Here is a 13,956-nt window from a genome sequence, read left to right as displayed (position 1 = left end):
TTCAAGACTTAAAGATACATCTGTAAGGTAAGTGTGAATATTAAAGACATAAAGTCAAGTTTGATGGAAGATCTTAAAGACAATGAGAAAGCTTCTAAGATCTTCATCAACAAATTCGTATTTAAAGATGATGTCATGCATGTATTACATTTTGAACACCAAGGGGAAGAATGTTAGAACTAAAAATGGTGTTAAAATGTAAATATTTTAGAGGTGGAAGGGGCATTAGTGAAACTTAGATTTATGATATAAATAGCCCCCTTCCACACATTAATTGTAAGCATTTTCCCACATTTATCCCAATCAATCCATTTTCAATCTAATTATTCTCTCTCCATCTCCATCTTCAACCTCCATACACACACAAACACCTTTTCACACACTAACCTTAATTTCACCATTAGAGCACAAATCAAGCTCAAATTTCTATTTTACAGGGACGAAAAGTGAAAAAGTGCCAACTTCATGGTTTTTTTTGCTATTTTTTACTTTAAGGAAAAAAAGTGTAAACATGCCAAGTTTAGTGACGAAAAATGTAATATACTATATATATATAGGCAAAGGTTCAAATGAAAACCATTTGAATTGGAGGAACCATTAGAAACTTTTAATTATAACTTGGTGTTCATATGTGAATAGTCTATGTGAACAAATTATATATATATATACATATATATTTATTGGTATCTAAGAAGGAAATCATCAATCTTGGGGTAAATCACTTGTCTTCTCTTTTCATATATATATAAGCATATCTTTTTATTTATTAATCTTTATTTATAAGTAACCTATGTTGATGAATATATATATATATATATTGGCAAAATTTATAATAATGAATGAAAAGATTTTTTTTAGGGTTAAATCAAAAGCTTGAAGTATAAATCATATTAATGTTAAAAGTTTACGTATTTATTGTAGCATAATAATTAATGTAATTAAAGAAATCGAATTATGAAGACATGAAAATCATAATAACAGATGTAAATAGGTGTTGGAAAGATTTAAAATTTTATATATGTATATTAGTTGTAGTAGTCTTTAAGTTTGAGTTATTTCAGAATCTGGACAGATTCGGTTTGTTAACTTTGAAAGGTTGTATCTTGGTCATGGGAAATGGTTAAGTCACGTTTTGGTGTCTAAAATTAAGTTCAGGAAGTCTACTTTCTGGTGGAATTGGTTTCGTGTAAAAATATGAAGTTTAAGGTTATCAAAACATATTAAAAATCACTTTAGACCTTATGCAAACAATGAATTTTCTGACTAGTCTGTGATTATGGAATTTTTAAAAATATTTAACGTGCGAAATAAATTAAGTAAAAATTCATGTAAGTTTACAACACTCTAAGGTTACAATAGTTAAGATTTGAAAACTTGAATTGTTCGTTTCATCCTAATAAAAAATAGATAAAGTTACCAAAAATTTCAGTGAATATGAGCTTATAAAATTCAATCATAAATCATTAAAACAAATACTCCATATTAAGTTATGTGACTTGTAACTTAATAATATATGACAAATCAGTTGCGAATATTTTGAAAGTAGCCATATATGTATATCATCAAATACGGGTTACAATGGACGGTTATTGACCATATCCATAATTGTAACTTGTTCTTGTATATGTATTGTGTAGATTCTAGTGATCATTTCAGACTTTGAACAACTACTTGCTTGTTGAGGTGACTTTTGTGGCCCCTTTTTATATTATTTCTTTAGGGGAAAATGATGCTCAAAACACTTTTCATTTCTTTACTATGTGTGCCAAAACTAGTTTGTTTTCTTGGACAAATACGTGTAATTATAAAATATGTATGCTAGTTTGCTTGTGCTGATTTTATGATGCAATAGATGTCTGTTGATATCTATTGAAGACTATTTAAGGATAACAGTGATAACTATTAACCAACTTTATACTCCAGCTGGTAGTTTGTTGGTATATCAATGTGTGATTGAGTTGTTGGCAAGTGATGTGATTTAGTTGTTGGCAAGCAGTGGTGAGTTTATGTTGTTGGATAACTATAATGACATTGATCAGTATTTGGTATACATACATGCTACTACATTTTTATATTTACACTATTGTCCATACTTCTTATATCATGCACAACAAACACATTTGTATTACTTTAAACCTACGAACTCACCAACATTATGTTGACATTTTCGAGCATTCATTTTCAGATAATAACAATGCTAAAGGAGATTGAGCATAAGGACTTTAGGAAGACTAATAAAGAGATCCTTCATGGACTCCTAGTTGCATTTCATCATTGAACTCTATTTGCTCTTTGTTACATCTTTTGCTATTTGAGGTGTGTTGCCTAGACTTATCCTGCTTGTGGGAATTACATTTATTTGGATTTCATTTAATATAACTCTACTACAAATTCCATGTGCTATGCTATGTCATTTCGTCATATCCTACGATTCCGCCTAAGGTGATATATATATATAAGTTTTATTGTTAATTGCAAGATTGGTCCCTGTGGTTTGTACATTTTAGCAAGGGGTCCGTATTTGAGAATCGTTGCAATGGGGTCCCTATTTTGAGATTTTTTTGCAAAATTGATCCAATTTGACGGATCCGTTAAAGATGGTCGTCAAGTGTGCACGTGTGGGGGGTATTTATGTATTTTCCACCCCACAAGGACCCCTATTACTAAAATGGAAAAACCACATAGACTAATCTTGCAACTAACTCTTCTTTATATATAATAAAAGAATATTGGCCTAATCACTTGTTAACAATCAAAAAAATTTAATTAACCTAAAAATTAAATTTTTATGTATCATAGTTAAAATTATAAATTAAAAAATATGAAAATAAAAATCTTTTAATTATTAATTATATTAATAGTTGTAGAAAAAGTTTTATAAACTTACAGTTTTTAAAAATTCATCACTAAATAATTCTTTTTAACTTTTTCATAGAAGAATAAATTTTATTAAATAATTAACTTAAATATAATTTTTTACACTTTTTTACTAAAAACATATTTTCACTAAAAATTCTAAAACTTATAAATTCTTCAATTTATGATTAAATTCCAATTCTCATAATAACTTATATCTACTATCTAATAATATATCAAAGATTTTGTCTTTTAAGGCAAATTCTAGGTTGCTTTTTCTTATATTTGTAAATTAGAATTTATATTATTTTCATTTATTTAGTAATTTGTTTTAATTCAAAAAATGTTGTTGACTTTCTGGGTATTTGACTCGAGAATAGATAACTAAAATACTATATATGACATTTATATTATTTAAACATATTTGCTTTTTTCTTTAATAAATATCAAATTCCTAAAATACAATCTTTTATTTATTTAAGCTTATATAATAACAAAAGTTTATATACTCGTATGAATCAATTTTCTAAAATAAAAGTATTTATATAAGGTATATATCTCTATTATTAAAATTTAAAAGTGCACATAAATTTAATATTAGAAACCTAACGAGCAGATAATTATATGTTACAATCTCTTGAATTAAATTAAAAAAAAATCAAGATTAATAGTTGCAAGATTGGTCCCTGTGATTTTTCCATTTTAGCAATGGGGGTTCCTACGGGTGGAAAGTGCATAAATACCCCCACACGTGCTCACTTGACGGCCACCTTTAACAGATCCGTCAAATTTGGACCAATTTTTCAAAAAATTCTCAAAATAAGGACCATCATTGCAACGATTCTCGAATAGGACCCTCCTTACTAAAACATACAAACCATAGGGACCAATCTTGCATTTAACTCTAAGTTTTATAAGCTACTTTGTATCATTGTATGATTGAAGTTAAAGTATGAATGGCTGAAGTTGCTCGCCTGAAAAGGTGGACAAAAAATAAAATTAAAAAAGGAGGGGCATTCCGGGAATCGAACTCGGGACCTCTCGCACCCGAAGCGAGAATCATACCACTAGACCAAATGCCCTGTTGATTATTCTAAACTATATATCATTTATATAAACATTAGGATATATATCGAATGCTGAATTACTATTCTAGAACTAGAAAAACTCAAAATTATCATTTGTAAGTTTCATTTTAGGCGGCACACGTGAATCTTTCAAGAAGCGTTCCCAATTCCGTTTTGCACGAAATATAAGCGGCACACGTAAGATATTAAAATTTAAACACTCTTATTGTTACTCAAAAGTAAAAAGATTATTTTTAGAAGAACCTTTGACTATTTTATAAGAAGTAAAGATCAAATCTACCTTCTATCCCCAAAAAAAATAAAAAAAAATAAATAAATACATCTCATCCCAGATTCTTAAATGCACCAAAAACAAACCCACTCTTGACATCATTGGAGACGTGTGTCTTGAGGGATGCAATTCGAATCTTGCCAAAGCAAATCTGAGAATGGTAGCTAGCCATTGATGAAAAAACTCAGCATGAGGATTTTTATCTATGCACTAAAAATGTAGTTTTTCTCGACTATCTAGTAATTTCTCCATTTCATAGTAGGATTTGAGAAATACTTGAAATTCAAATACTGCACAACTTTAGTCCATCGCTATTCAATCCATTATAAATATCCTAAAAACCGTGAATCAGTTTTCGTGCGAACGTTTTTAAATCAGAAATATGTAAGACGTTTGCTTCTGGCCCAATGGGCCTGAGATTTACATGTTTCGTGACAGCAATGCCTATATAACAAAGTAACAAACCGTAAAGGACATTGAATTTTAAATGACAACTTATAATTGTCATGTTTAATTTAATTAAATTTTTATATAATTTATTTGAATTTCAGAATTTTTTTTCCTTAAACTGAGAACTTAGTTGCTTTATAAGATACATTTGTAGTTTTGTAGAAAATATTATGTTTATAGTTGATATATAATGATTCGTGTTAAATGAAAATATTTATATAATAGTTTTCATGATTTGACTATTATTTTAATTTTTTCAAGTAAAACATATGTTTCTTGAAACTTTGAGTTTTAGCTTTGTTTTTTTTTTTTTAGCTTATGCATTTAAATAAGGTAGACGTTATTTGTCATTATTTTGTTCTATTTACGATTGGTAATATTGCTATTTCACACTTGATTTACGCTGATGATGTTCTATTTATGGGGGAATGGTCTCAGGAGAATCTCATCAATGTTAAGTCGACTTTTGATTGCTTTTATTTGGCTTCTGGTTTACGATTGAATATTCATAAGTCCAAACTTTTCGGGGTTAATGTATCTGGATCAGCCATTGATCACTTTTCACGGGTTGCGGGTTGTGGTCAGGATTCTTTCCTATTTGTCTACTTAGGTATCCCGGTAGGTGCGAATATGGGAAGAATTGAATCATGGAGGCCAATGATTGAGAAATTCAAGAAGAGGTTGTCGAAATAGAAGGCTAGCCTTCTATCTATTGGGGGGAGGTCTATTCTTATCTCTTCGGTCTTGGGGATGTTGGAGTGTGATCATTTTATTATAAATCGCATGTCCAGGAATAATTTAAGCCTACGAGGTCACATGAAATGACACGGTAACTCGATAATATTAATTAATATATTTAAGTAATATATTAATTAGTTTGATCACGAAATAATTAATTAAACATAATTAAAGGGTTAATTATAGTTAATTAGTTAAAAAAGAGGATTAAAAATGTAAAAATTGAAAAATGGTTTTTGGGCCCTAATTCTATGGGGGCCGGTTTGGATTAAGGCTTGGAAAGCCTTAATTCTAACTTGTTTTCCAAGAATGTTTAACCTAATTATTCTCTATATATAGAGGGCTTAATTCTAGGTTTTGTTTGATTCTTTCACACTTTTCACATAAGCAAATTCTCTCCTTTTTCTCTCATTTTCTTTGAAGTGGCCGAATTCCCTTTTCATTAAGGGTGTTCGACTTTGAAGTTAAGGTTTAAACAAAGGGATTGTTTGGTTTGTGATCGGGTACTAGCATACGTTATTCGCGGTGTCTAGTGTGCGATCGTAGAGGGGTTTTGCTTTAGACCCTAAGCATTAATAATAATCTTATTATGATTATCTTTATTGGAGCTTTGCATAAGGTACACAACTCAATTCTATTCTTTGTTAATTAATTTGATTGCATATATGTTTCGATTTCTTCCGTTGCGCTTACTCGTGATTATGTATGTTTATGTGCTCATATTCTAACAATGGTATCACGAGCCATATATGTGATCTATTAATTACAAAGATCAAAACTTGAAAGAGGGTTTAAGGGTTGGTTGATTTTAATTAATTGTTGAATAATTAAAAGGTTGTTTTTCTTATTTTTAATTAATTAAATCGGATTTTGATTAAATAAAAATTAGGGTTTTTGTTTAATTAAAATTTCAACCTCATTCAATGGAGATTGAAACTCTCAAGCAAGTTTTGAATTGTGAATTGACATGATTTATGTGATGAATTGCATGATTATGTGTATCTTGATTATTTAAAGTTGTTAAATAATAGTAAAATCACAACAAATTCATGCAAAATTTATTGTGATTTTACTGGATATATAGAGATATATTTTGCAAAGCATGATGATCCAATAATTAGGATTGATTATTAGATAATTATGTGACAATGTGAATTTTTCGTGTAAATTTCTTGATGTGCGACAGTTTACTAAAAAATTCATATCTTTTAATCGGTAATGAGTTTGTGACTTAAAACAGCGGTGGACTATCCAAAGTGTTTTTGTTTTGTTTCTTGTGCCGTTCGAAAACACCAAGAACCATATATCTATATTTAATGTGAACATTAATTATGGTTTTGATTATTTGTTTATGGTGTTTTCGGTTCTTGGGGATTTCGTATATTAGGAAGATATACACAACGGGTTTGTGAGTTCGTGATCAAGTACTAGCATACATACATTCCAACGTTGTGTGTGTGATCGTAGAGAGGTTTTATTTTAAACCTTCTTATTAAGGTTTCTTGCTTAATTCTCTCCAATTGAAGGTACACGTTCTATACTTTGGTTAATTAATTAAACTACATAGATCTTGTCTTCCGTTGCGTGCTTTGTGATTTGATTTGATAATAGTTATATAACCCAACAGTGGTATCACGAGCCTACTATGTATGTTTTTTGATTACCAATAAATCAAAACTTGAATGGGGGTTAGGGTTCTTGATTTAAAAAATTTCGATTATATATATATATATTGTTAAATTGATTTTGTAATTTAATTACATTATTAAATATGAAAAAAGTTTTAATTATTATATATATATAGTTCGAAATTCCAGAAAATAAAAAAAAAAAAATTTTTTTTTAGGGTTCCTAATCCAAGTTTTGATTAATTGCATGTTTATGTGATAAATTGCATATGATTATATGTGTACCTTTAATTTTTAATGGTTAAAAAGAAGAAAAAATCATGAATTTTTCATGCAAATCATTCATAATTCTTACTTAGATATATTGATATGAAATCTTGATCATTAGGGTTAATTATGCTAGATAATTTGATAATTAATTGTGTGACAATGTGAATTTTTCGTATAAATTTTCTGTTTTGCGACAGTTTACTAAAAAATTCATATCTTTTAATCCGTAATGAGTTAGAGGTCGTGCTTTGAACTGTAGATGCTCAACACATAGAGCTAAAACTTTGTAGTTCTGGTCTAAACAGGTCGTGAAGCTACTGGAATTTCCACTGAGCAACTATGTGCTTATATGATACTTAATTGTTTTGTATATGTTTAAGGCTTACTCAATCAAGGTGACTTGATGTATGTGGTCCTCTTCTTTGAAGGGGGAGCCGAATTAGACATAAATAAACCATAGTGACATGTTTAGGTGGCATACCATAACTCGTTGCATGCTTAATAGTTATAGTTTATAATTTTACATATTTATTGTGATATAAATTGTGATGTAAAATTGTTTTTTGAGAAAATATAAACCTGACTAAGCAATATCGAAATAGAGATTTTTTAATAAAATTGGAGTCTTACAACCTTGAGATACACCGGCTCAACCATTTGAACAAACTCTAAGAGAGGTATAAGTCGGAGTGCGCTAGCCTTCTAAAAGGGCGGGTTTTTAATTGCGTTCATCGCAAACCTTTGTCCTTGCGCTTCTTTGTGCGTTCAAATGGAGCTACCAAGATCTCTTGTGTTGTTAAGACTATAAAAATGATTTTATTAAATATTATGTTTAGAAGATATGCATGAATCTTCGAAACATAACTTTTTGATCACATATCAAATTGAATGACCCAATAAACTTAAGTCATTGCCATCCAATTTGTCAAGGACACATGGGGTCGTTGTTTTACTCACTGGTACACAGTGGTGAAATGGCGATTGCATGGCGAAACCCATTCACTGGTACACACTGGTGGTCAATTTTGCACATTCTTAGTTGGACGACTTAAAGCGAGTTAAGCGGTGAGACCTTGATCCGTGGCAAAAGATGGGACAAAACATGACTACAAAAGATCACTTGATAAATCGAGTGTCTTACGTAGGTCCCATACTTTCTAGGAATTGCACTTGTAATGCAATTATTGATCATCACTTACCTTTTGAGTGCAATCATTTCTAGCAGATCAACTGATGAAATGGTTGCACGTCAATTGGATCCTAGCCTTAATGAAATTAATTGTTTATTTTATAAACATTGGGTAATTAATTTCTTAAGGATTTGTTATCGAAAATACCGATAATTGAACTTGAATCTGTTTTGTAAAAGGCAACAAATCCTTCACAAAACATACACTAATCGGCTTTCAGGTCGATGCTAGAAAGAGAAAACTTTCTGAAACCAATTTCAATGACTGTTTTGTCAATAGAGAATTGTTCTAAGAGTTGAAAAGAAAACCGATGTCATTTGAAACTCAGATACTGCTATTCCTGATGTGAATGCCACTGCTTTGCAGTTGGAAGCATAAACTACTCGGTACAATAGACATATTGAGGTTGCTTATTTGATGCTAGAAACATGTCTCCTAAGCTTCAAAAGGCAATTCGAATTGCAAAATCCATGTGATATGATCAAATAACTCAAGCCTATGTACGGAAAACAAGTTGGAGTTAAATTACTTTAGCTAATTGAGTCACTCCATAACTTGAACACGAGTATGGGAAACCGGTAAATGCTCATGTACTCAAGATGAAGAGTCACTTTGAGCATTATGGAAAGGATTAAACTATGCGTATCTTCTGTCGATTCTTATTGGTATAAGAGATAATTGCAGATTTGCATAGTTGGACTTCATATCAAGTTGATTGAGTATGAAGAAAACCTTCCAAGAAATCTGAGATACCCCAAGTTCTTATGATCAATGGGGAATGGTTTAGAAAGCAAAACAACCAAAAAGCTAAAGGCAACAACTTAGGTAAGAGAAAACAATGTGTTTAGTCTCAAAACCTTAAAAGACCCTTTGGAAAAAGCAGCATACGGCTAAAGACCAGTCTTGTCATCACTATGCTATAGTGAGACACTGGAAGAGGAATTGTCCTAAGTATCTAGCTGAGTTGAACAAGAAGAAGAAGCAAGTTGGTTTAACTAGTTCTTCAAGTATCTTCTTAACTAATTTATAAGTGTTGATGAGATTCAAATGATAATTCAATAGTAAAAGAGTCAAGTTAACTTGGACTCTATCTTTGACATGGTCATCTTGTTTAATTTTTGTCAAGAAACGCATTTAAAGACTTCAATGTGAAGATATCTTACAAATCAAATGATGAATCATTTGATAAATGCGTATCTTTGGCATTATCATTATTAAGAAACGCATTAACAGTCTTCAATGTGAAGATATCTTACAAATCAAATGATGAATCGTTTGATAAATGCGTGTCTTTCGAATTACTGTTAGCAAGAAAAGCATTGGAAAACTTCAACGTGAAGGGATCTTACAATCAAATGATGAATCATTTGACAAATGCATGTCTTGTGTTTTCGGCAAGATGACAAGAATACTTTTTCCGCATAAAACCGGAGAGGGCTAAGGAACTACTTGGACTAATACATATCGATGTATGTAGCCCTTTTAGACATATGTCAAGGAAAAATGCTAGCTGCTTCATTATTCTATGAATAATTTTAGTCGTTATGGTTATGTTTACTTGCTTAAACATAAACATGAAGTCCTTGAAACATTAAAGAGTTTAAAAATGAAGTAGAAAATCAACTCAGTAAAACCATCAAGATTCTTCGTTCGAATCGAGGTGGTGAATACTTAAGCCAAGAGTTTAAGGATTATCTTAAAGCATGTGGAATTCTCCAACAACTTACTCCTCCATATACTCCTCAGCATAATGGAGTACCTGAAAGGAGAAATCGAACCTTGTTAGACATGGTAAGATCAATGATGACCCGTACAACTCTTCCATTTTCGTTTTGGGATTATGCTCTAGAGACTGCTATACGCATTCTCAATATGATTCCAACCAAGAAGGTTGACAAGACACCGTACGAATTATGGCATGGTGATGTCCCTAATTTGTCTTACTTAAGAGTCTAGGGATGTGAGGCACTTGTGAAGCGCGATACGCCTGACAAACTTGAACCTAGAACTACTAAGTGCATCTTTGTCGGATACCCTAAGGAAACGATGGGTTACGACTTCTGTGATCTCGACAAAAACACTGTTCGTGTTGCTCGATATGCTGAATTCTTTGAAAAGAAATTAGTTCAAGAGAATAGTGGGAGGGTTGTAGAACTTGATGAGACTCAAGAGGAAGATGTGTCACCTTTTAAAGATACTAGCAATCATCAACTTGGGGGGGGGGGGGTGTTCAAAGTGATGAACCTCAAGTCGATGATAATGAAGTGATTCCACTTCGTAGGTCCGAAAGGACAAGACGTCCTACCGAAAGACTATGTATGATGGTAGAAGAAGACGTTGTTGGAGATCTCGATGAGCCTCCGAATTTCAAAGCTGCATTATCAGATCCAGAATCTAACAAATGGCTTGAAGATACAAAGGTGGAAATGAAATCCATGAAAGACAATCAAGTCTGGAGCTTGGTTGATCTTCCACAAAATGTTCAAACTGTTGGGTGTAAGTGGATCTTCAAGAAGAAAACTGACATGGATGGAAATGTACACACCTAGAAAGCTCGTCTTGTGGCGAAAGGTTATACTCAACGTTTCGGTGTTGACTATGATGAAACCTTTTCTCCAGTCGCGGACGTTAGAGCTATTAGGATTCTCTTAGCCATAGCAGCGTACTATGACTTTGAGATATGGCAAATGGATGCTAAGACTGCCTTCTTAAATGGTTACTTGGATGAAGAAGTCTATATGGATCAACCGGAAGGTTTTATTGATCCGAAACATCCCAACAAAGTATGCAAGCTTTAAAGGACCATTTATGGACTAAAGCAAGCATCAAGAAGTTGGAATAAACGGTTTGATGAAGAAATCAAAAAGTTTGGTTTTGTTCAAAATCCCGATGAGCTATGTGTATATCGCAAAGCTAGTGGGAATAATGTTACTTTCCTTGTCTTGTATGTTGATGACATATTGATCATAGGAAAACACATTCCAATGTTGCAAGATGTTAAATCCCATCTTGGAAAGTGTTTTGCCATGAAAGATTTAGGAGAATCAACATTTATTCTTGGAATCAAGATCTACCGAGATAGATTAAAGCGGTTGTTTAGTTTAAGTCAAAGTGCTTATATTGATAAGATCTTGAAGCATTTCAAGATTAAGAATTCTAAGCGTGGTTTCGTTCCCATGCTAGAAAGACTTAACTCATCTAGCAAGAACAGTGCTTCTACACCTAATGAGGTGGAGCGTATGCGAAAAATCCTTTATGCTTCGGCTGTAGGATCTATTATGTATGCGATAAAATGCACTAGACCTGATATTGCGTTCGCGCAAAATATAGTTAGCCACTATCAGCAAAATCCTGGATAGGATCATTGAATTGCTGTAAAGAATATTCTTAAGTACATGTGTGCTACTAAAGAATTATTCTTGGTGTATGGTTGAAATTCCGATCAAGAATTCAAATGGTAATAGAATTTGTGATGTTGGATTTCAGACTGCTAAATATGATTCTAAATATTAGTCGGGATACGTCTTCATTATTTAAATGAAGGCACGGTGGAATGCTATGAGCTAAAAACCACAGTTGTCGTGTCTACAACAGAGTCTGAGTACATTGCCGCCTCAGAAGCCGCAATGGAAGCAGTCTGGATAAGGAAGTTCACTAGCGGGCTTGACGTGATCCCCTCGAGTGACTTACTGTAACACCCCACCGTTGGCGGAAACATGAAGTGTCATGAAAAGTACAGCACAACATGGAATTACATAGATACTGCTATATGAAATAGAATATAATGAATATATTCCCAAAACATGAGTTCAAAGTCATGACAATGCTAGGAAAGCTTATCACAAGTACATCCATAAAAGGAATAAACCAAGGCATGCAGCCTTAAAGTCTGACAAAAGTAAAGGAGCTCTAGTCTCCAAAGTCCAGTCCTATCATGAAAGTCCTTATCCATGAATAGCCTGAGTACCTGAAAAGTATACTAAAACGTGTCAACACAAAGGTTGGTGAGTTCGTAGGTTTTATTCAAAAAGTCTAGTCAAAGAAATAAGTCTTTTGTCGATTCTTTAAAGTCTAAACAAGTATTAGTTAAATACATAATGAGCAAAGTCACGCCATAATATGTCCAAAGTCTCAAGTCTCATGTCTCATGTCTCAAAGTCTCGATGTCTCAAAGACTCAATGTCTTGAAGACTCAATGTCTCAAAGTCTCAATGTCTCAAAGTCTGGCCTTACAGTACCTGCCTTAGTCCAAGTCTCAAGTCTCATGTCCAAGTCTCAAACTCATACAATAAGCACGTCCAAACCATAAATCATAACAATAAACACATAAATCGCACACATATAAACAAAATCAAGCACGTCGAATGGCACAAGTAACTCTATACGCACAGGCTCCGTATTGAACATAAACAGAAATCGACAAAACTATTTGAAACATAAGTATACTTTCCACCCCAAAACTTGTAAAAAGAGGGGCTACAAAACTCACCTTAAAAGTGTTATGAAAGTATAACGAACGAGCACGACAAGCACAATCAAAGTCCACGACAATTAACACCTATCAATAATAACGCATGTGTGAAGATTACACTTTGTACACTAAGGGCAAGGACCCACATATTGCTTTTTGCTGACATTGCCTTGCCTCCATTATGCCTTTTACCAATAGATTGCCAAACTTTCTCACTACTACTTGCCCCACTACTTTCCTTCGTCTTTGTCCTAACAGCCATAAGAGTCCCACACTAAATCAACTCATCAGTCATAGCCTCGTATCTCAATGTAGCCTCTTCCAGAGTAAGCGGATGAACAACAACCATAATCGACCTAACCCAAGGGGTCAACCTACGAAGATACTCCTCGATGCCTTTGCTCTCGGATTAACCAATTATGAAATCATCCTTGACAACTCACTCAAACATGTAGCGTAACGAACATGATCAGCACCAATCATCTTATACTCCAAAAGTTCTCGATATAATCTTTTCAGTTCAGTTGCCTTGCAGAACTTTCTCGCCAAGAACTCCTTAAAATTTTAACATGACATCGCTTTGGCCACTACTCTGCTTCTGGCTCAACATTGACCATTCCACCAAGACAACGCTTCCAAGGTAAAGAAATTGCCCTATAACTGAACCTTTGACCAGGTGTACACTCACTAATGTCAATCACAGCTTCCGTCTATCTAATCATTGAACAAATATGCCTGCTCCACCTCTGCCACATAATCTTGCATGCCACATTCCTTGACGATTTTGTAAGTAAAACATCTGACACCACTTCTAGTCTCTCTTCGTACATTTCCAATACGAATTCTATCATCAGCGTCTGCATAGTATTCGCTTGTCTCCTTGTTCACTGCCTCCTCATACTGCGCATCCTCTGCTTCATTACAAGTCGACCCTTCTTTCGTCGCATTTTGTGCCAGGACAACATTGATGACTTGAATAATCGCGGTAATTGTC

At 32.9% G+C, this 13,956-nt stretch overlaps 1 non-coding gene across 1 annotated transcript; it reads right to left on the bottom strand.

The window, feature by feature from the left end:
* Nucleotides 1–3,866: 3,866 nt before the first annotated feature.
* On the bottom strand, nt 3,867–3,938 carry TRNAP-CGG. The gene has a single exon. It is a non-coding gene; the product is annotated as a tRNA-Pro (tRNA).
* Nucleotides 3,939–13,956: the final 10,018 nt, after the last annotated feature.

This window comes from Erigeron canadensis, chromosome 5, assembly GCF_010389155.1.
Source record: "Erigeron canadensis isolate Cc75 chromosome 5, C_canadensis_v1, whole genome shotgun sequence".
NCBI lineage: Eukaryota > Viridiplantae > Streptophyta > Magnoliopsida > Asterales > Asteraceae > Erigeron > Erigeron canadensis.
The sequence above is the reverse complement of the archived record's forward strand: the minus strand, read 5'-3'. Positions and strand labels throughout refer to the sequence as shown.